This window comes from Chrysemys picta, chromosome 5 (assembly GCF_011386835.1).
Source record: "Chrysemys picta bellii isolate R12L10 chromosome 5, ASM1138683v2, whole genome shotgun sequence".
Taxonomy (NCBI): domain Eukaryota; kingdom Metazoa; phylum Chordata; order Testudines; family Emydidae; genus Chrysemys; species Chrysemys picta.
The window spans coordinates 132,052,637-132,075,007 of record NC_088795.1 but is presented as its reverse complement, the minus strand read 5'-3'; positions in this window follow the sequence as shown (position 1 = coordinate 132,075,007).

The window sequence follows — 22,371 nt, the reverse complement described above, 5'->3', positions numbered from 1 at the left end:
CAGTAATTGGCAATGACATTACTTGTTTGCTAAAGGGTATAAAAAGTTCTCTCTTAAAGGGTTAATTGCTAATACCTGCTGACTAAGTTGGAGATGACCAATACGGATCTCAACACTCCTGGGTTTAGCCCATTTTTAAGAATCTTGATCAAAGGCTTATAGATGTTTTGTTACTATTCGGATATAGTAAATTGTTTATTATTTCAACTTTTTAGGCATGTTTGAGAGCAATTGTATAACTATCATTCTGCATTTGGATTTAATAAAGGAATTTGTGGTTAAATTGCTGTTTTGGTAATATCCTGAGTAAATAATAATAATTCCAACACTTAGCCATTCTTTTTAAGTGACATATCTGAAGAAGAACTGTCTCAAGTTGAGGTGTAAGAGGAGGTTTTGGAACAAATTGATAAATTAAACAGTAATAAGTCACCAGGACCAGATGGTATTCTCCCGAGAGTTCTGAAGGAACTCAAATATGAAATTGCAGAACTACTAATAGTGGTATGAAACCTATCACTTAAATCAGCCTCTGTACCAGATGAACTGGAGGATCGTTAATATAATGCCAATTTTTTTTTAAAAAGGCTCCAAGGAGATCTGGATAATTACATGCCAGTAAGCCTAAATTCAGTACCAGGCAAATTGTACAGCAAAGAGAAGAGTTATCAGACACGTAGATGAAAATGATATGTTGGGGAAGCATCAACACAGCATTTGTAAAAGGTAATTATGCCTCACCAATATATTAGAATTCTTTGATGGTATCAACAAGCATCTGGACAAGGGTGATCCAGTCGATATAGTATATTTGGACTTTCAGAAAGCTTTTGACAACTTCCCATACCAAAGGCTCTTAAGCAAAGTAAGCAGTAATTGGATAAGAGGGAAGGTCCTTGCATGATAAGAAACAAAGGGTAGAAAAAATATATAAATTTTCACAATGGAAAGAGGTAAATAATGGGGTCCCTCAAAAATCTGTACTGGGACCAGTGCTGTTCAACATGTTCATAAATGATCTGCAAAAGACAGTGAACAAGAACATGGCAAAGTTTGCGGACAAAATAAAATTACTTAAGATAGTTAAGTCCAAAACCGACTGCAAAGAGTTACAAAACTGGGTGACTGGGCAACAAAATGGCAGATGAAATTCAGTGTTGATAAATGCAATGTAATGCATATTGGAAAACACAATCTCAACTATACATACAAAATGATGGAGTCTAAATTAGCTGTCACCAGTCAAGAAAGAGATCTTGGAGTCCTTGTGGAAAGGTCTCTGAAAACAGCTGCTCAAAGTGCACCAACAGTGAAAAAAGCTAACCGAACATTAGAAATTATTAAGAAAGTGATAAATAATAAAAGACAGAAAATATCATAATGCCACTATATAAATCCATCATCCACCCACATCTTGAATACTGCATACAGTTCAAATTACCCCATCTCAAAAAAAGTTTATTAGAATGGGGAAAGGTACAGAGAAAAACAACAAATATGGTTAGGGAGTATGGAACAGCTTCCATATGAGGAGAGACTAAAAAGACTTGGAGTGTTCAGCTTAGAAAAGAGATGACTAAAGAGGGACATGATAGAGGTCTATAAAATCATGAATGGTGTGGAGGAAGTGAATAAGGAAGTATTATTTATCCCTTCACATAACACAAGAACTGGTGTCACCCATAAAATTAATAGGTCTCAGGTTTAAAACAAGCACAAGGAAGCACTTCTTTACACAATGCCTAGTAAAGGAACTTGTTGTCGGGGATGTTGTGAAGGCCAAAACTATAAATGGGATCAAAAGAGGATTAGATAAGTTTATGTAGGATAGGTCCATCAATGGCTATTAGCCAAGATGGTCAGGGATACAACACCATGTTCTGGGTGTCCCTAAACTTCTGACAGCCAGAAGGTGGGACTGGACAACAGGGGATGGATCACTTGATAACTGCCTTTTTCTGTTCATTCCCTCTGAGGCATCTGTCACTAGCCACTGTCAGAAGACAGTAGATTGGGCTAGATGGACCATTGGACCATGACCATTCTTACATTGAGTAAAATGTAGTTATATAGCCAAATACAGAGTTGATCAGTTATGGTCTCCATAAGTAGTATCTCCCATGTTTTTCTGTGCCAAAACATCAAATCGGATGGATCTTTCTTTATCCAGTAGTCTGGAAACATAAACTGGGATACTACAAAGAGTTGGGAAATCAATATTTAATTTTATCTCAAGGCACATCTACACAGCAGCTGGGAGATGTAATTCTTGATGTGACATTCATGTGTGAGATCTGCTTGAGCAAGCTCTAAAAATAGAGGAGCAGCACCTTGGGCTAGCCACCCTTAATATGTACCCAAGGGGTCGGACAACATTGTACTCAGGAGGTTAGCTCATGTTGCCATGGCCACACTGCCCAAGTAGAGTTAGCATGTGTATGTCTACCCAAGTTGGGAATTACACCTCTGAGCTGCTGTGCAGATGTATCATTAGTATATATGGGTAGTCTACAAGCAACGGTAGTGTATTCTGTGAATTGTTTGTGATTGACACTTCACGCTGCTTTTGATTGGAAAGCAGAACATTGCATAACTATTTTGAACCTATGACCCTGCAGGCCTACTAATTTTAAACATTCTCTTTCCAATAGTCTCTCCGGACGTTCTCTGCCTTATTCATAGATCCTTTTATGCTAGCCAGGTGACGTATTATTGAATCACTGTAGCTTAAAATGGTTTTCCTTTAGAAAGGCAATTTAATCTGCATCATCAAGTCTTTCCTATTTGCCTTTGTAGCAAGTGTGTCTTTTCCTTTTCGGGTTTGACAACTCCATTGCTAATGTCTCACATTTTATGTCTTTCCTGGTCATTTGGCAGGTACTCAGGTGTGGCTCCTGATTTATATTTATATAGTTGGACTCTATTTTGTGCCTGCAATTCTATGGCAGTAAAACTTTTTTAGGTGCAATTAAGTGTGGGGAGGAATGATGGTGATAGGGGGAGGGATTTCTAAATGAAGTAAGTGTTGGCTTAACTCTGCTCTATTGATCAATAGTGAATCTCCATGTGAGTTCAATGGTAGTAGAATTAGGTAGTAGTGGCTCCACCCTCTAAGTGAGGATGAAAAGAGGAGCTGCCAGTGAACAAGGGGCTCATATGGGCTCATCTTACCCCTACCTTTCCACAGGAATTTAGGGAAAGCCATATAAATTAACTGCTAGGTAGAGGGAGAGAGAAACATTCATCTTGCATCTAAGCCCTCATGCCTATAGCTACCTGATAGCAGAGGCAAGGCAAGTAAGGAGGGAGTCATGTATCCAGTTTTGTGTCAGCAGCTTATTTACTGCAGGCATAAAATTCAGGTGCAAATTTTGTGGGTGCAAAAGGAAGGTTGGGCTACACTCCTGTGTGAATGTACCCCTGTAAAGCAGGAGGTGTTGATACCTAGGTAGGGGAAAAAAAAGAGCAAGAGAGGGCCTCTCACCAAGACCCTGGACATGTAACCCCCTCCCCGACTTTGTAAGAGTTGAAATCTGGACCCAAAGTTTATGAGAGTTGGGCTCAAATCACAAACAACATAGTAGAACTGTATTAACAGCATACCATTCATACAAGGCATACCCCAAAGTGCTTTCCAGAATGAAATGATGCAAGACACTGTAACCATTCAATAACCACAACAGGATGTAAATGGAAGATGGAGTCAGTTTGGCATGAACATGCAATCTCCACAATTACTCTTATTGCTTTGGAAGAGAGTCAGCACTGTGTTGGCAGGAAGGTGGAGCAGTTCTCCAGTTGGTAGAGTTTTTGAGACATTCTGACAGCCATAGAAAGTCACCATCATCAAACACCAATGGCTTGGCAGTTTGAAATCCCCCAAATGAATCCCCTCATTCCTATTTCATGAAATTCTGGACATTCAGTGGTTATGCCAGCCTCTTCAACAGAGAGGGAAATAAGTTAATAGTATTGGCTTCTGTACTGAAAGTCTAAAATGTCATTTTGCCATGAGACAATATTGCTTAGCGTATTCATGCTAGACTGGGTCAGAAAAATTCTTTGCCAATAAAATTTTCACACACACACACGTTCATGACTTTTTATTCTCCAGTCATTTAAAAACCCTTTTAAATTAATTCCAAATTAAAATAAGCATTTTCTTCCTGATAATAAAATATTTTGTCTTCTGACTTAGCACTGAAACATTTTGCCTACAGAGCTAATGCTGATATTCCACATGGCTGCTGGGAAGTTCATGATGTCAGAAAGGGCTTTGGTTCATAGAAGGTGGTCAACTCTTATGGCTAACTGAGGATGTGCTCAGATGCTACGGTAATGGGCACCCTAGAAATATAATGATAAGCCAAAGCTTTGTTACAAGCCTCTATCAGGAGACAGCACATTGTTGTGCTGTATTAGGAGCAGACTGGAAGGCACATTGTAACTCCTAGAGTCTCTCAGTCACAATCCACTTCCCGGATTCCGCCTTGCACTAGGCACTGGGGCCAAGGTTCCACCCATTCCCCACTCAGAGATGCAGAATGGGGACATAGTGACCCTGGAGGGGCTGTTCTCCATCCAGCACAGGAAACACACCAGGGAATAAGGAGGCATCTTATGCTCCTTTACTTCTCTGTATGGCCACACAAACTTGGCCATAATCTGGCCCATTGATAGACAGATGCAGATTTTTATTCCTAGTGGTTTTCCTCCAAGGGCAATTTTCCCCCACATTTAAAGACCGTATTGCAAAGTGCCTGATTTCGCAAGATTTGGACATGCAGAAACTAACCCACTGGACTCAATGGAAGTTCTAAGGGAAAGGCTATGCAGAGATTTTACCTGTGGGCCTGTTTCTATATTTAATAGCATGAAGTGTCTTTCTAACGTCCTGTTATTGACTGGAGTGACCCTGCCTGAAGGAAAGGCTGAGCATTATTTTCAAAACATGTTTTGATAGCATTAAAAAAAATCTGCTGTCTTCATTGCTTTCGCCATTATTGTTGGACAATCACAAAGAAAATGGTAATCATATTAATGACAACAGAAATCACTTAAATGTTAACTTCTATACAAATAACACAGATCTAACAGACCACTGTATAGACTTCTGCATTGGAGATATTGTTTCCTTGCTTGAGAAAAAATGCCTGTGGCCCACTTAAATCACATTTGTCAAGCAAGATGGTCACTCAGAACCAGTCTATGCAATTGAGAATGGCATCTATGAAGGCAAAAAACAAAACATAACAGTTCAAACAGAGTACATGATATAATGACGCTTGTGTGGGCATAAATGTAATGCATTATGGAAGAACATGCAGTTGAAATACTGACAACCTAAGTTTCTAGTGAGATATTTGATGATGAGACTTTCAGATTGTTGAACAAGACAGAGACAAAATCTGTAGCATTTGCATGTGAATCAGTCCTGGGCCATTCCACTAACTTGAATGGAATTACCCTGGATTTACACCATTGTAACTGAAAACACAATGTGACCCCTTCTTCCTTGAAAGAAGGAACTACAGAGATGTTCCAGCTACCCCACTCTTTCAATTTGTTTTTTACATTCACTTGTTGTCTCTCCTCTTAACCCAGAATCTCTTTGGAATTGGAACTCTCTCCTTTGTATTTGTACAGCTCTCAAGACAATGGACTGGAGACCCTGGACACTGCTATGACAACAGCAATAGTAATAATAAATTAATCAATCAACTCTAAGGCTCCAAATACTTACGTACATGCTTAATTTTGTGCACATGCATGGGCCCACTGAAATCAACAAAACTACTCACACACAGAAAGTTAAGCATGTACCTAAGCGTTTGCAGGATCAGCGCCTCAGTAATCTTTCAGCAATCTTCGGTCCCAGTTCTGCAATTAACTGCCCCCGATAACTTCATTGGAACTCCAACTGGGCTTTAGACCTTGGGCCTTAGGTTAGAAGCCTTCAGAATATGCACTGCAACAAACCTTCTTGGAATGTTAGTGCAGTATTATTCAGGGCAACAACCAAAAATTTCCTAAGCAGTTCACAACTGCCAATTCCAAGCATTCAATAATCATAAGCTATGCCCCCCAAAATCAAAAGATTTGGGGGGGGGAGGAGAAATGAACAGAGTTCTTTTCATTCGCCTTATGATTTTTGAGCCATTAGAGGTCACATTATCAAGCTATTCTCCACAACCACAAGAGCTAGAAACTTGTAATCCCAGGACTCCAGGAGCTGGGGCTTAAAAGAAAACACCAAAAATCATGATACAATTGAAAGAGCTGGCACCACTGTGACTCATTCTGAATGCAAATGGACAGAGAGAATTTATCTTATTTATTTGTTGAGTTATAACTTATGTTTCATTTTAAAAATTAAGGAAATAAAAAGCATCTAGCTGTGCACATGGTAACACACATCTTTATTTTTGCTTTCCTTGTTGGCCCATGTCCTTCCAATTGTTTGTTACACCCATTGGTTGCAGCTTAATTAGACTGTATGTTTTTTATGGCAGGGGCTGTTTTTACTCTGTTTCTACATCCCGGTGCACAGTGCAGCCCCAATCTTGAATGCAGCCTCGCAGTGCTATTGTCATATAAATAATCCTGTTCAACAAAAGGCCATTGGACTAGAAATTGAATATTTTAAAAAGGGCATAGAGCTGCTCAATTTAGGTACAGAGCTGGTCAGAAATTTTTCAACAAAATGTTTTCCGGCCCCTAAATGCTATTTTACACCAAAATGTTTTGCAGGAACATGACAGTTTTTGCTTCTTTTTTTTTTTTTTTTTGGGGGGGGGGGGGTCAGGAAAGTTTATCGGGTCCAGAAAATAGAGCACTCAGCTGGGATGTTAGAAACTCAGGCTCCAATCTGTGCTCTAGCTAAATCAGAGTAGTGTGTTTCATTCCAGATCACTCTGAACCTCTGTATCCCACATCCCAGGCAAGTGCTCTAATCACTGGGCTAGAGAGACAATCTGTAATTCTTACCCAATGAATATTTAACGATTTATACAACGTGCATTAACACCAGCTGGAAAGATGAACATCATCACATCCACACCAAAAGCACTTTACTGATATACATATAGCAGTATATAATACTGGCAAAATGATCCTAGCATGGAGGCAGCATATACCAGCAAAGCTGTGCTTTTACTGGCATGGCTTATTCCACTCCTTCCCCCCAGATAAAAAAAAGCACACCAATAAAAGCACCATTTTGCCAGTATACATGCACTTTCTCAAGGGTCTTTTGGCAGCCCATTACACCAGCAAACATCTGTAACGCAGATATGGCCTAACAGTGCAAGGCTAACTAGATAGCCAGGTCTCCCACTTCCTACCACCATATGTTCAAGGCTCTGCCTGATTCAGACCTGGGATAAAAAACTGTTTTGCATCAGGTGAAATATGGACTTAAACCAGGATCTCCCACATCCCAGGTGAGTGTCCTACATATCAGGCTATTCTCTTGCATGCTTCCCTTCCCCATAAAATAAAAAAATGGTCTCATTTTTGTACCAATGAAGAACAAAACAATTGTCAAAACCTCACCTGTTTGTTTTGTTTTGCTTTTGGCAAAATGGAATTATTTTCCAGCCAGCCCTATCTAGGTGTCTAATGTTATGGTAGGATCTAATCTCACTGATTGCATTAGATATTGTGGATGGCTGTATTACAGCTTTTTAAAACTATAGGGAGGAGCATCGTGAACTACAAAACAAACCTTAATCATCTTTAGAGAATTACTAGTATCCTCAGAGCCTTGGTAGTGAATCTGGCTTAAAGTATCCCTGGAAAATATTCACTCCTCTGCAGAGGGCCAGCAGAAGACCTACAAACAATGACACTCTTACTAAAAACCCTTTGGGTTCACCATGTGTACAGAGGTGAAATTCACCTAATGTGAATATGACTGTAAATGTTGTTGGTTAATGGGAAGAATGGGAGGCTGTGATGAGGAGTCCACCCCACACAAGCCATGAGAGGGTTCATATGGGCCAGAAGGAGCCAGTTAACCTGATATGCTGCCCGTGGAGGGAAGCCAGGGGTTGGTAAAACGCTAGTTACAGATGAAGCCCAGCTGGGGGAGTAGCTGGGCTGGAGTAGAGACAGGAAGAACCACGGCAGGGAGGCCAGAATGTGCCGCCCCAAGATTGGCCGGAATGCCGCCCCTTACAATGTGCTGCCCCAGGCACGTGCTTTCTCGTCTGGTGCCTGGAGCCGGCCCTGATCGCTAGTGATACATAATCCAGAAATAGACAAGGAGACATAGAGGTGGGGTAAGAAGGCACCCAGGGATACAGCAACAGGATCTGAGACTGACTAAACCTGATTGCCAGTCATAGGCTACATCTTCACTAGGGAGGGGGTCGATTTAAGATATGCAAATTCAGCTACGCGAATAGCGTAGCTGAATTCGACATATCCGAGCCGACTTACCCCGCTGTGAGTACGGCGGCAAATCGACCTACGCGGCTCCCCAGTCGATAGCGCTTACTCCTACCTGCGCTGGTGGAGTACAAGCGTCGATTCGGGGATCGATTTCTATCCGCCGATTCAAGTGGGTAGTGAAAACGTAGCCTTAGTGTGCTGGGCTGGAACCCAGAGTAGCAGATAGGCCTGGGTTCCCCTTCCAGCCATTGGTAACATAGCATAGGATGGTCCTAGAGACTTGGAATGAAAGATCATCTGAGACAGCATCCAGACAGCTTGTCTGATGGGACTTTGTTACCCTGGAAATGAGGGAATATATGACCAGGCCAGAGGGATGTGTCACAAAGAGGGAGCTCCCTGAGACAGAGAGAGAGAGAGAGATGGGCCACAGAGTGAGCAACTGACAGGAAGAGGCGCCAGACAGGGGTGAGAGTTAATTCCCAGAGTCAGCCACAAGGAGGCGCACTTGCAGTGAGTGGTGCCCCTTTACAGAGGCAAGAGACTTTGGTTCTATTCCTGATTCTAATGCAGCCTTGCAATGTGATCTAGGATAAGTGCCCCAGTTTCCTCATCTGTAACAAGAGCATGATAATACCCACCTTTGCAAAATGACTTTGGCTGTGCCTACTCTGCAATAAAACACCCGCAGCATGGCATCAGTTAACTTAGGTTTGCAGGTCCTGGCCCTTATGGCGAGGGTCCCAGAACCAGGAGGCCTACATTGGAATTGTATAACCTTGCAGCCTCAGACCCAGGAGCCAGAGACAGCTGATGCAGGACAGCAGCAGCTCTTTAATTGCATTGTAAACATATTGTGGAGGGTTGGACCCCCCTTCTGGGCTGCCACCTGATGTGCTGGGGTCCCACTGAGTCCACCAGTCCCACTCCACTCTGTGCTGCTGTGTCAGGCTCTCCAGCCCCCTTCCAGCACACACACAAGTAGGGACATGCCCAGCTGTAGAATCACACAGAGTCTGCAATCAGTTCTATGTGGGAGGGCTCAGCTCAGGAAATTTCCCAGCACTCAGGTGCACATCCCCTCTGGAGCGTAAACCCAAAATTATATTGTCTTGCACTATATAGAAATGTATACGGCACAAGCTCATGAAATTTGCCTCCTCCCTCAATATGGAGGAAGATATGCACAGCTTTTTGCCTGCCCTCCCCCCAGTTATGAATTGCACAAACTGGGTTTTAGAAAACAAAACTAGTGTATTAACTACAAAGGATGCATTTTAAGTGATTATAAGGGATAGCAAACCGAACAAAGCAGATGACGGAGCAAAATAAACAAAGACATACCCTAAGCTTAATTCACTAAAGAAACTGGTTACAAATAGTAATCTCTCACCTAAATGTTGTTTTAGGCAGGTTGCAGAGTTCCAGGTGTTTGTCTTCACAGGCTATACCCGTGTCTCAGCCTGTGTCCCAGTCCTTTCTCCCCAGATCCATCTTAGGTGTTTACAGCAGTCATCCTGGGCGGAGATTCAGTGAAGAACCAGACACCTTGATTAACTCACTCTCCAGCCTTAAATAGGATTTACATAAGGTGGGAATCTTTTGTTTCCCTGTTTGATCCCCACCCTTCTTCAGTGGAAAAGTACCAGTAGTGTCCAAGGTGGTAATTCATAATATGTGACATCATCACATGACCTTGCAGTGATGATGCATCACATGACCTTGCATGACATGACCATGAGACAAGGTTTATTTGTAACGTCCACAGGAAGGAACTCCAGGAAGATGGGAGATCAGCATCTTCAAGGACTCATTGTCTTTCCTAATGGTCCATCCGGGCTGATTACATACTGTCTGGTGGGCATTCCCCAAGTACACACACAGCTGTAATTGGTACATAGTCAATATTCCTAACTTCATATAGAGAAATACATGCATACAAATTGGATAATAACATTCAGTAAATTATAACCTTTCCAATGATACTGCACATGACCCATCTTGCATAAAATATATCATAGTTATGCCATATACATATCATAACAATATTTCTATGAAGAATATGGGGTGTAATGTCACACATACTTTTTGAGATTCTTAGATGAAAGGTTGTACCCAAGCAGAAACTATAGTCATAGTAAGTGATCAAGATTTTCATTTTATGATTACGGTTGTTTTGATATCCTGTGTTTGTGACACAGAGAACTCCAAGCAAAAGCAGAGGAATATGACAGAGCACACACAGGAATGGATTAGTCACTCTGCACAACTCCCCACAGCTTTGGACTTTCACACATTCTGAGCCCCCGTAATGAATATCCACGGTCACTTTCACACATTTCTAACAAGAGTTGCCACAACTTGGAACAGCAAAGAAGCGGAAGCTGGTTAATCATTTTTGGTTTTGTTGTAGATCTGATTTTTGTTTGTTTGTTTTGTCTTGTTTTTCTTTTACTCGAAGTAGATGATACATTGTATTTATACCAGGAGTATAGACCAGAGCCATGAGTTTAGAAAATGGCCATGTTTAGACTGTAAGCTGTTTGGGGAAGGGACTGTCTACTTCTCTGTTTGTACAGTGCCTAGCACAACAGTCGGTCCATAGGCACTACCATTATAAACATAATTAATAAGAGGCCCTTATTTCAATGACCTGATTTTCAAGTCCTCAGCATCTAACAGCTCCCATTGAGTCAATGGTTATGCAGGTGATCAGCTTTATAGAATATCAGTGGGGAGAAAGAAGGAGGAACAAGATCCCGTTCTACATATATTGTGGTTCTCATGCATTTGAATTCCATCCGTTCACTTGGCAGTGCCGCAGGAGGCCCAGTATAATCTGGGACCACGTGCAATATAGTGCCAAAAACGTTGTGATACTACTGGGAGTGCATGAATGCTGACTTTCTATGGTCTGTTGCTCAGCCAAATCCAGTTAGGTTTTCACAGAGACAGCATGGGGAGGCTCTGGCCTTTAGAATCTTCCCCTGATAAGTTTCAACTTTCTACAGCAATCCGTGACACTATAGCTCTTCAAAGTCATAAGACATTTTTAACATAGACAAAAATAGTTTTTCCCCTCCCCACAAGCTTTTTTCTTGAAAACAATTAAATCATTTTTCTTCAAACTTTGCAAAGCAAACCCACATTCAGGCAGTCATGATGCCTGGAAAATTTCAACCTGAATGGCTATCTCTGACAAAGCGGTAAGCAACTTAATGGGGGTGAGGGGAGGGGAGAGGCAGCTTATAAGGGAACACAGTGGAAAAACTTAGTAGAGCTGTTTGAATCAACTCCAGATATAACTAACCAAAAACAAGCTTGCTACTTCGCTCTAATTCAAGTGGTTTAAAATTTCTTATCAAACTCTCTGGTAGGTGGAACCTCAAGTAATTTGCAATCGTAATCTTTTAGTTTCTTAGATTATGTTATTTTAACCAAATGCTAAAACAATAGCAGATTTTTTAGTTCATAATTCAAAATACATTCAAGCTTCTGTCACTATTCAGTTCCAGGTGACAATAAACACATTATGTCTTTTGGCTCTAGTTGTCTGATGCTTTCTTTAGACTATATTTCCGCTGCCTATAGATATACTTTGTGCCTAAGAAATAGAGCTATACTCAGCTAGTGTCATGAGTTTTCAGAGTTCAAAATTGTTAATCACTCTTGATCCAAAATTATTTCTAGGTATCAATGAAAGATACCAGAAGGAACCTGTGTGATCATCTGGTGCCTTCCTGTATTACTCAGGCCAAATAATTTCACCTAGTAATTCCTGCATTAAGCCCTTATCCTGTTGGTGCACTTGAGCCTCTTTTACTTATGTACCTGTCATTTGCAGGGTTTTTATAATTCAGGAATGACCTTTTGCATTTGGCATTTCCTTAAGCCAGGATAGTACAAACATAGTCAGACATTTATGGGGCAGAGGAACACACGCACCCCGAACATTGACTGGACAAAGACATTTCTTCAACCTGAAGTTGTGACTGAGTAGTCTCTGAAATATCTTGCACTGTTCACCAGGATTTGATTCAAAGCTTGTTGGGTTCAATGTATTTCTATTGACTTCAATGGGCTTGGATTATACCCTACCTGAGTGTAGTCATGTGTCACATTTATTCTTCTGCAGTAGTGAAAAGGTCATCATATTTCTTCCATAGACATCATCAGTTCAGACCCAGTCATTTTTGGGGAACCAAATAGGTGGTAGCTTGGAAGGGACCCTTGCTCTGCCAGTTGAGATTGGGGAAGTCGGTGTGAAAGCTTCTAACAGCATCTCTCAGATGAGGTCTACATTAAGAAATGATCAGTGATCTGAACTTTTTTGGAGTCACTGAAAGTAGAAAAGGTGAGTCAGGGCCAAAGAAAAATAGCACAAATTTGCTTCTCTTGTTCTATGAAATTGGCTCGAGTTTGTGAGTGAAGGGCTGGTAGTGAGGCCACTTCAGCCTTTAATACAGTCTTTGTAAAGAACATGTGAGTTGAAAATATGAGCCTCTAGGCTGGCCCAGTGTGGCAGCCATATTTGATCTTGCAATGTCAAAAATTCCAGTTAATGTCCAGTCTGGGTTTCTCTTGTTCTCTTGATGGGTAGAGTTGGATTTAAGAGGGGGCCCCTTTTACTAAATTAAAACACGGGCATTTTAGATCTTTATAACATGCCAAAGGGCACCCACCACAAAACTGAGACCAATTTGAACCCTATTCTTCCCAGCTGACTCCCTCACTAACTGTGTAGTGGCTTTTAGACAATTAACAAAAGCCTTTCATGTCTAGGCTGATGGTTCAATTCCAACCCCAATCAGTAGTGACGGCAGTGTGGTGATCTAGGTGAAACGTGTGGCAGGGGTATCAGTCCAGTTCCTAGTAGCCTGGTATGTAACACAAAAGTCCCCCCCATTGTTGCCTAGTAGTCAGGGCCGGCTCCAGGCACCAGCTTCTCAAGCAGGTGCTTGGGGCGGCCGCTCTGGAGAGGGGCGGCAGGTCCAGTATTCGGCGGCAATTCGGCGGACAGTCCCTCACTCCGCCTGAGAGTGAAGGACCTCTCCCCGAATTGCCATCGCGATCGTGGCTTTTTTTAGATCGCGATCACAGCTTTTTTTGTTTGTTTTTTTCTTTTGTTTTGGCTGCTTGGGGCGGCCAAAACCCAGAAGCGGGCCCTGGTAGTAGTTGATCTCTGTGTTAACAAAGTTATCAGTGAGGTCAATGACAGAATGGGCACATAAAAACTGCACTCCCTGTCTCACTTAAATGACATTCCTCTAAGTTGCAGCAAAACACACTGGGGCAGGCAATGATTGGGGAAGTTTGCATTTGCCCTTCCAATGCTGTATCAATTCCTTTGAGAGAGGTAAGTTTCCATTGCCGCCAAGACCTGTTTACTTTTACTTTTTTTTTTTTTTGAAAAATGAATATGGGTCACTCATTTACCAAACAAATCATGAAACATGAAGAGAACCTGTACATGATTGATGAGGTGATAGAGACACTGGAAGAGACCATATTTGATGAGTCCAGCAAAACAGAAGGCAGCTGACTTTCCAAAATCAACTTTCTTTCAGGAATGAAAGTCTGATGTGTCCTTGGAATCAGAGGGAGGAAAATAATGGATTACTTTTAGTTAACCTTTGCGCCATGTGAACCCACTAACTCCTCTTTTATCATCCAGGGGCCAGAGAGCAAAAGAAGTGTAACCTTTCCCACGGGCTGTGTCCTGGCATTAAGAAACAAGTGTTGACTATTGAAGATATTGACACTGGAACGTAGGGTAAGCATTAGCCAAAAAGCTTCAGCCTTCGGTTCCAATGTGGAAATATTGTCTGATGCTATATAGTTTTATATTGTAATGACCTGCCTTAGTAAAGGGCTGTGTGTAGCCCTTAAAGACTTGGAAAAAGCCTTGGAAAATGTACCATAGGGAACAACCCACTTCAGGGGAGAGCAGAGACCATGAGTGGATCATGTCTTCCCCTAACTAATCGATGGCAACCCGTAATTGAAATCCAGGGGACTGATGCATATCCTGTTCCTTCTTGTACTTCAGATTCCTACATTTCATTTGTTTGGCAGTGGGTATCTCAATCAGGCCCTCAGTAACAGAAGCCCTTTTCCTCTCCACCAATGGATAGAACATGCAGCGACGGCTGCAGGCACCAGCGCTCCAAGCATGTGCCTGGGGCGGCAAGCCACGGGGGGTGCCTTGCCGGTCCCTGAGAGGGCGGCAGTCAGGCAGCCTTCGGTGGCTTGCCTGCGGGAAGTCCGCTGGTCCCGCGGATTCGGTGGCAATTCGGCGGCGGGTACACCAACGCCACAGGACTGGCGGACCTCCCGCAGGCATGCCGCCAAAGGCAGCCTGCCTGCCGTGCATCAAAAAAAGCTAGAGCTGCCCCTGAGAACATGGGTGCATACGTAATACTGTCAGACCCCGGTTGTCGGCAGGCAGGATCAAACCTGGGACCTCTGGAGCTAAATGCCAACTGGATGTTAGTTAAGGTTGTAAAGAAGAGTAAATCTCCCTCACTCTCGCAGTGCCACTAGCTAGGACAGAACACCGCACCCAGGTGTGGGGGTTACACATACAGCAAAACAAAGTGTCTGTGAATCAGTTCAGGCTGGCACATTCACTTTAGCCACCTTCTTTTATTTTTATTTTTTTTGCCAGCTGCTAGTGCAGGTCAGAAAATCCTGTGCAGGAAGTCAGACTAGATTATCACAATGGCCTCTTCTAGACTTAAAGTCAGTCTAATTTTTTTGTCCTGTGAAGTTTTTGTTGAGGAGATTCATGATTTTTTGTTCTTTAAAGTGCCTCCCCCATCCCCTTTTCAAATGTTTGGTTGCAGGAAACAAACAAACAGACATACATTTTGTGAGCTTTTAGTTTTTGTGAATAAATTCTCCCCCCCACAAAATCTATGAAATTGGATTTTTTTTCCCCCACAAAAAGTCAACTTAGCCTTATTCTATTGAAAAAAAAAAACATTTTAACTGGAAAATTTTGACCAGCTCTAGAAAATATGGTGTATGATGCATAAATTAAAACAGTAATTACTAAAAATGAATGCCAATAGCAGAAGCAGAAGGACCAAGAGGAGTGTCACAGGCAAAACAACCATCTTTTTAGTTGAGCTGTGCAGACAAATGGAGACACAGGGAAGAGAGATGCTGAGACTGCTCCAGCCAGCTGGAGCTGTGGAGAAAGTTTTCACCCCACCAGCAGGGGTGGTGAGGAAAGCCAAAGTATTATTATTTATAGTATAAAATGCCTCTTTTGTATTTTTGTTTCAGATTTGGGATTTGAGGAAATTGACTGTAACATCTCCATTTATGATCTAACTGTCTGCTACTTGTATCCATTATTGCCTCTTCCTATGGGCAGAGGAGCATATTATTCTAAGAAGAAGAATTAACCGGTGGTTAGGTCACTAGCCTAGGATTTAGAAGACCTGGCTCAATTCCGTGATCCTAGGATGACCTGGGTGACCTTGGGTAATCATATGGCCCTATACTCTTTAATATAGTTAGTCTTACAACATGTCTGTAGGTAGGGCAGTACTATTGTCTCCATTTTACAGATGGGAAACTTGAGGCCCAAAGAAACCAAGTCATAGGCTAGTGCCCTGAGTACTTGGCCATGCTTTCTCTTTAAGAATATTGTGGTCCAGAGCACATGCAAGTGAAAAATTTGTTGATTCAGATAATGGCACAGTTCCTTAAAACTTCCCCTTTTCAAACATTCAAGGAAACTCTTGGAAAACATGGTTCATTTGCCATAATGCTTGTGCATATAATAAGCACAAAAAATGTCAAGGCTGGTGACCTGTGCTCTATTCAATTGCTTGGTCATTCTCCTTGATCAATTCAGGACAATCTCTCCAGGGCCCAGCGCTTCACATCGGTCAATTTCTGTCACTTTTCAGCATCATCTATAATTTTTGAATGAATTACTGTTAAGACAGCAAGTCTGATCCTGCTCCCTCTGAACTTAATGGCAAAACTCCCATTGATTGCAACAAAGACAAGATTGGTCCCATAGATTTTTTTTCTCTCTCCTTGCCTAACTGCTCTAACTCCATTATGTGAGCTAACACAGAATGTAAGGTTGCACGTATTGTATTAGTTTAAAATATTTTTTAAAAATTATGACAGCAGAAAACACCCTGGGGCAATATATTCCATCGGTTGTGTGCAGTGGAGGGGGAGCAATTAATTGCAAGATACGTGCAGAAGTGACAACGATTCCTGCATGGGAAACAAATGACTAATGTGGTGTTCTGTCAGCAGCACTCAGAGACTAGGCCAGCTGCACACGATGCCCATAAATGCCCTACAGCACATACACTTGGGAACATGGCTAAATGCAATCTGGTAGGAATTGTCATCATAGACAGCTGCACTGTGATGGTGCCTTCAGATATATTGGAAAATACTATATGTAGGGAGTCTCCTAATCAATGCTACTAAAAGCAGCATTAGCTTTGATGAACTGTGTGTTGACCACAGCAAATGAGACACTGTGGTTGCACTGGTAGTAAGCAAACAACAATACTGACACTTTTAATACACTGAACATCAAAGTGCCTAAGGCCTTGTCTACACATACATTTCCAATGATTTAACCAAAGCTGTGTTTGCAAACCTATTTAAGTGAGGCTGGGGTAAGTTTGTATGTAGATATTTATTTCACAAGCTAGCCTGCCTTAAGCTGCTTAAACTAGAGGTTTGGTAATTAAATTAAATTGGTGAAACTTCTGTGTATAGACAAAGCCTGAGGTCACTTTTTAAAATGTGGGATTTGAGTTTCTAAATCACTTAGGAGCTTTTGAAAATTTTACCTCAGAAAAGAAGCCCTACACAGGAAGTTTGTGTGCAGCAAGCCAGGATGCGAATTTTCAGTGCATTTGCTACTCCACACCAATGCTCCATGTGGACACACTTACTATGCACTAAAAGCATCCTTGTGTAGTTTAGCTTAGTACACTTTAAAGTACATTAAGGTAAAGCACCTGTAACCCACACACCTCCTGGCTGTGATGTTGTGGCACCAAGACTACTTAGAAATTAATGAGTCTGCCCTACAGCCTTAGCTAAGTGCTATATAGCTTTTAGCTCATGCAGTAAAGGCTCATGTATTTAGCTCCCGAAGTCCCAGGTTCGATCCTGCCCACTGCCAACCTGGGTTTGTTGGTGTTACACACACAAAGGCATTTTTATTATGAAGTAGGATGTACTAGTACATACTGAGGGTGTCCACATAGGAAGTTCATGCAGAGTAGCAAGTAAGCTTTGAATTCACATCCCAGCTCGCTGAGCACTAACTTCCCATGTAGACAAGCCCCTATTGCTCTCATCAGAGAGACACTCTGATTTGGATTTTAACAGCTTTGCCAAATTCAGCTTGTAGGGTTTCAGTCACATGTACCTTCTAAAATAGAGTAGAATGCACTGGTGGAGGTTCTCAGGGCTTCAACTGAACTTCTCTTCTTGTTTGGCTTTTTTTGTTTCAGGAAAGTAAAATACAAAGTCTGATGTCTGCCTCCACTGCCCTGCAGGTCGATGTGAATAGCAGTGTGCATCAGAATGTTGCACTGTAACTTCTCCATGAAGACGCTATGGGCATGAACATAAAGGTCCCGAGTTTGCACTGGCGTAGTCCTCAAAGAGGACCTATATGGTCGTGCCCTCAGCATCCACACAGGGGAGTTACAGTGCAGCATTCTGTTCACTGCTTCTGACATTGCTGTAGTCCAAACTGTGGGATACTGGAGTCTTGCCCTCAGACTTTCAAAGTTGTCTTAGGGTCTGGATTCCCCAAAACTCAAAGGCTGGGATTTCAAAAGGGGCCAAGGGAATTAGACGTCCTGTTGACTTTGAGCTCGGCACCTAACTTCCTTAGGGAGCTTTAAACGTGAATAGACTCAGCCCTACTCATAAATGATTTTACTTTTGCCCAGGACTGCTTTATAGAACTCAAGCTTAATTAAAATCATATGATAGAAGATTACAACAAATCATAATTCAGCAAGTGAATACTGATTACAGACGGCGTTAAAGAAAAATATGCGCTTGAAATTATAAATTTACTTTGAATTCTTGTATAATAGCTGCTGCTCCCAAGGCTGGAAGGCATCTTCCTTAAGAAGGGAATGAAATGATAAACTTTTATTAGGTGGATCAGTAATATTTCCATGCGGTGGGCAGTGTCAGTTTATAAGAAGAACAGATTACTATCTGCAATAACAAGGCGCATTAACTATGATTAATGAGACTGACTTTGAAAGTCAGACCAACTACACAATGTAATCTTCCTTTCTCCTCCAAGGCAATTTTATAAAGATACTTTTAACTTTTAAATAGTAAAGCAGCCTGCCGATGCTGCTGCTATCAATGTATTTGGCAACTGCTCTTTAGACTTTAATTGCAAAAATGGGTTTTATTTTTCAGCTATATTATGTGAATAAGCACATTAAATCACACAGCTGTATATCACTATAATTGTATATTGGGCGAAATTCAGCCCTGGTGTAAACAGCCACAATTCTATTCGTTTCAACAGAGCTGTACCTTACATTACATTAGGACTGGTTTGGGTCCAATATGTGTCTTGTATTGGGGAGGGAGGAAATACTCTTAACATGGTGGTGCACTTAACATAGTATTCTTTTAAAATAATCAGAAAAAAGATGGTGTGGAGACTAAGGCACTGGCCAGGTGTGATGAGACTGTCTGCCCCTAAAGGCAGTACTGACTATCAGTAAGTACGTCCTACTATCAGTAAGTACGTCCTACCATCTAGACTGGCTTTTTCAGGGCTGTCCTTACCATGAGGCGAACTGAGGCAGCCACTAGGACCCAGAGTGTCGAAAATTGTGTATGCTGCTGGTGGAAGGGGACATAGGGGTGTCATTTGAGCTCCCCGCCTCAGGTGCCAAAATGTTGTGGGCTGGCCCTGGGCTCTTTACAAGTTGAAAGGTCCCTTTATGGATACAATGATCTGGAAGATACTGGGAGAGAGGAAGTGGCCCTGCAAGTAAATAGGTTTTGAGAAGAAAATCTAGTCCTGTCTAAGAGCCTGGGACCAGAGGCCTGCAGAGAAAGGGCAGGGCAGGGCAAGGCTCTCCTCTCACCCAGCCCCATGAGGATAAGCTGGGAGAAGGTGACCATTATAAATACAGCCTCATATCAGGGCAGATGCTTACAGCCACTGAGGAGGGTAGGAAGACTCTTGCAAGGCCCTTCGTTTATAGGGAGCAGACACCAGCAGGAGAAGGCTGACAAACCCTCTGAGCCTGAGGAGTAAGTGGGGACAACTGAGGAAAATAAATTGCAACCAAGCTCCAGGAGGAGACCTGGAGATTCCTGGTAAGGAGAGGGACAATAGTTGCTTGAATTACCCAACTCGATGAGGACAGCTGTGGTCTCCTGTCATAAGGAGAAGGCACGGAGACTGAGAGGTAGTGCTAAGGTAGTTATTGCTTGAGCTATCCAAGTTCCAGGAGGAGGGCTAGCTCTCCTGGCAGAAGCAGAGATACAAATTGAGAAGATAAACCTGAGGGGCTGGAGTTTAGAGGGCAGACTTCAGAAGAACCCTGAAAGCCAGAAGCACCTTTATTTCATTTGGGACTTTCTGTTATGGATCTTTTGTATGTGATTTTTAATAAACAAGCCCTGAGAAGGGCATTATTGAATCAAGTGTCAAGAGGGCCTGAACTGAAGTTATTGGCTTCCTGAGAAGGGAAGCTGAGGTAGAGAATACATGAAGTGTCACGTACTCACACCCTACCACATGAGGGACCCAAGCGGGCTGGGAAGGATTACATTGCTCATAAACCTGGTACATGCTGAGGTTCTGTCTGCAAATAAGTGTCAGGTTTCTACTTGCTGGAGGAGGACAATTGATTTGCAGATTAATGCTCAATCATTGGCAAGGAAATGCTTTCGAAAATTTTACCAATTGACTTAGGAGTCCAAAGTCCATTTTCAAAAGTCACTTAGAAGCCTAAGTCTCACTGACCATCAACGAGACCTAGTCTCCTAAGCACCTAAATCAGTCTTGAAAATAGGAACTCTTGAATATTTTACCCTTAGGTGCCTACATCACTTAGCATGTAGTTGTAAATTTTTCAAAAGTGTCTAACTACTTTAAATTTGAAATTACATACTAAATATTGTGCACACTAGCATGCTACCTTTCACATATGTATAAAATCTATAAACATGCATCAATCACTCTGTCAGCCTCAGCCTCCACATAGACTCATGGGAATCCTAGTTCCAGCTCCCTCATGCCCTCATTCTTCTTGCAGGGGTCAGTCTACATCTTATATGATGCACCATGGTCTCTCCCTGCGGCTCAGCCCAGATGGTGCATCTTAGACTGGCCACGCATACAAAAAGGATAGCTTTATTACTTGCTTACTGATGGATCCACTATCAGTTCAGTAACAAAGCACATGGGCTGGCTAGCTCAGCTGGTTAGACAATGGTGCTAGTAATGCAAAGGTCATGGGTTCAAGCCCTATGCTGGCCACTCTGTGTGCTGGATAGAGGGGGTGACTTCTGCACTTTAGCTGTGGGGAATTAGCTCAAGCAGTAGAGTGATCACTTTGCATGCAAGACATAATGGGATCAATGCCCACATTCTCCAAGCAGTTAACTAAGGGCTCATGGTGGGCTAGGCAGACAGCTGACTTTGTCCTGCATTTAGGATGGAAGAGTACCATGCATTGCTACAGACTAGGAACTGAATAGCTAGGCAGCAGTTCTGCAGAAAAGGACCTAGGGGTTACAGTGGACAAGAAGCTGGATATGAGTCAACAGTGTGCCCTTGTTGCCAAGAAGGCTAATGGCATTTTGGGCTATATAAGGATGGGCATTGCCAGCAGAGCAAGGGACATGATTATTCCCCTCTATTTGTCATTGGTGAGGCCTCATCTGGAGTACTGTGTCCAGTTTTGGGCCCCACATTACAAGAAGGATGTGGAAAAATTGGAATGGTCCAGCAGAGGGCAACAAAAATGATTAGGGGTCTGGAGCACATGACTTATGAGGAGAGGCTGAGAGAACTGGGATTGTTTAGTCTCCAGAAGAGAAGAATGAGGGGTGATTTGATAGCTGCTTTCAACTACCTGAAAGGGGGTTCCAAAGAGGATGGATCTAGACTGTTCTCAGTGATACCAGATGACAGAACATGGAGTAATGGTCTCAAATTGCAGTGGGGAGGTTAAGGTTGGATATTAGGAAAAAGTTTTTCACTAGGAGGGTGATGAAGCACTGGAATGGGTTACCTAGGGAGGTGGTGGAATCTCCTGCCTTAGAGGTTTTTAAGGTCAGGCTTGACAAAGCCCTGGCTGGGATGATTTAGTTGGGGATTGGTCCTGCTTTGAGCAGGGGGTTGGACTAGATGACCTCTTGAGGTCCCTTCCTGATATTCTGTGATTCTACGATTTCAGTGGATGAAAACCGGGCCCTACTGAAGTCCATGGCAAAACACACACTGTCCAATGTACATCAGAATTGTACCAGGTGGGATACAGATTCCAAGGCCAGAAGGGACCATTGTGATCATCTAGTCTGACTTTCTGCATAACACAGGCCATAGAACTTCCCCAAAATAATTCCTAGAGCAAAAACCCCAATCTTGCTTTTCAAGTTGTCCGTGATGGCGAATCCATCACAACCCTTGGCAAATTGTTCCAGTGGTTAATCACTCACTGTTATTTTTTTTCCTTATTCCCAGTCTGAATTTGTCGACTTTCAACTTCCAACCACTGGATCATGTTATACCTTTCTTTGCTAGAATTAAAAGCCCATCATTAAATATTTTTTTCCACAGGTACTTATAGACTATAATTAAGAAATCCCTTAACCTTCTTGTTGTTGAGTTAAATAGATGGAGCTCCTTGAGTCTATAAGGCATGTTTTCTACACCTTTAATCATTCTCATGGCTCTTCCCTGAACACTCTCCAATTTGT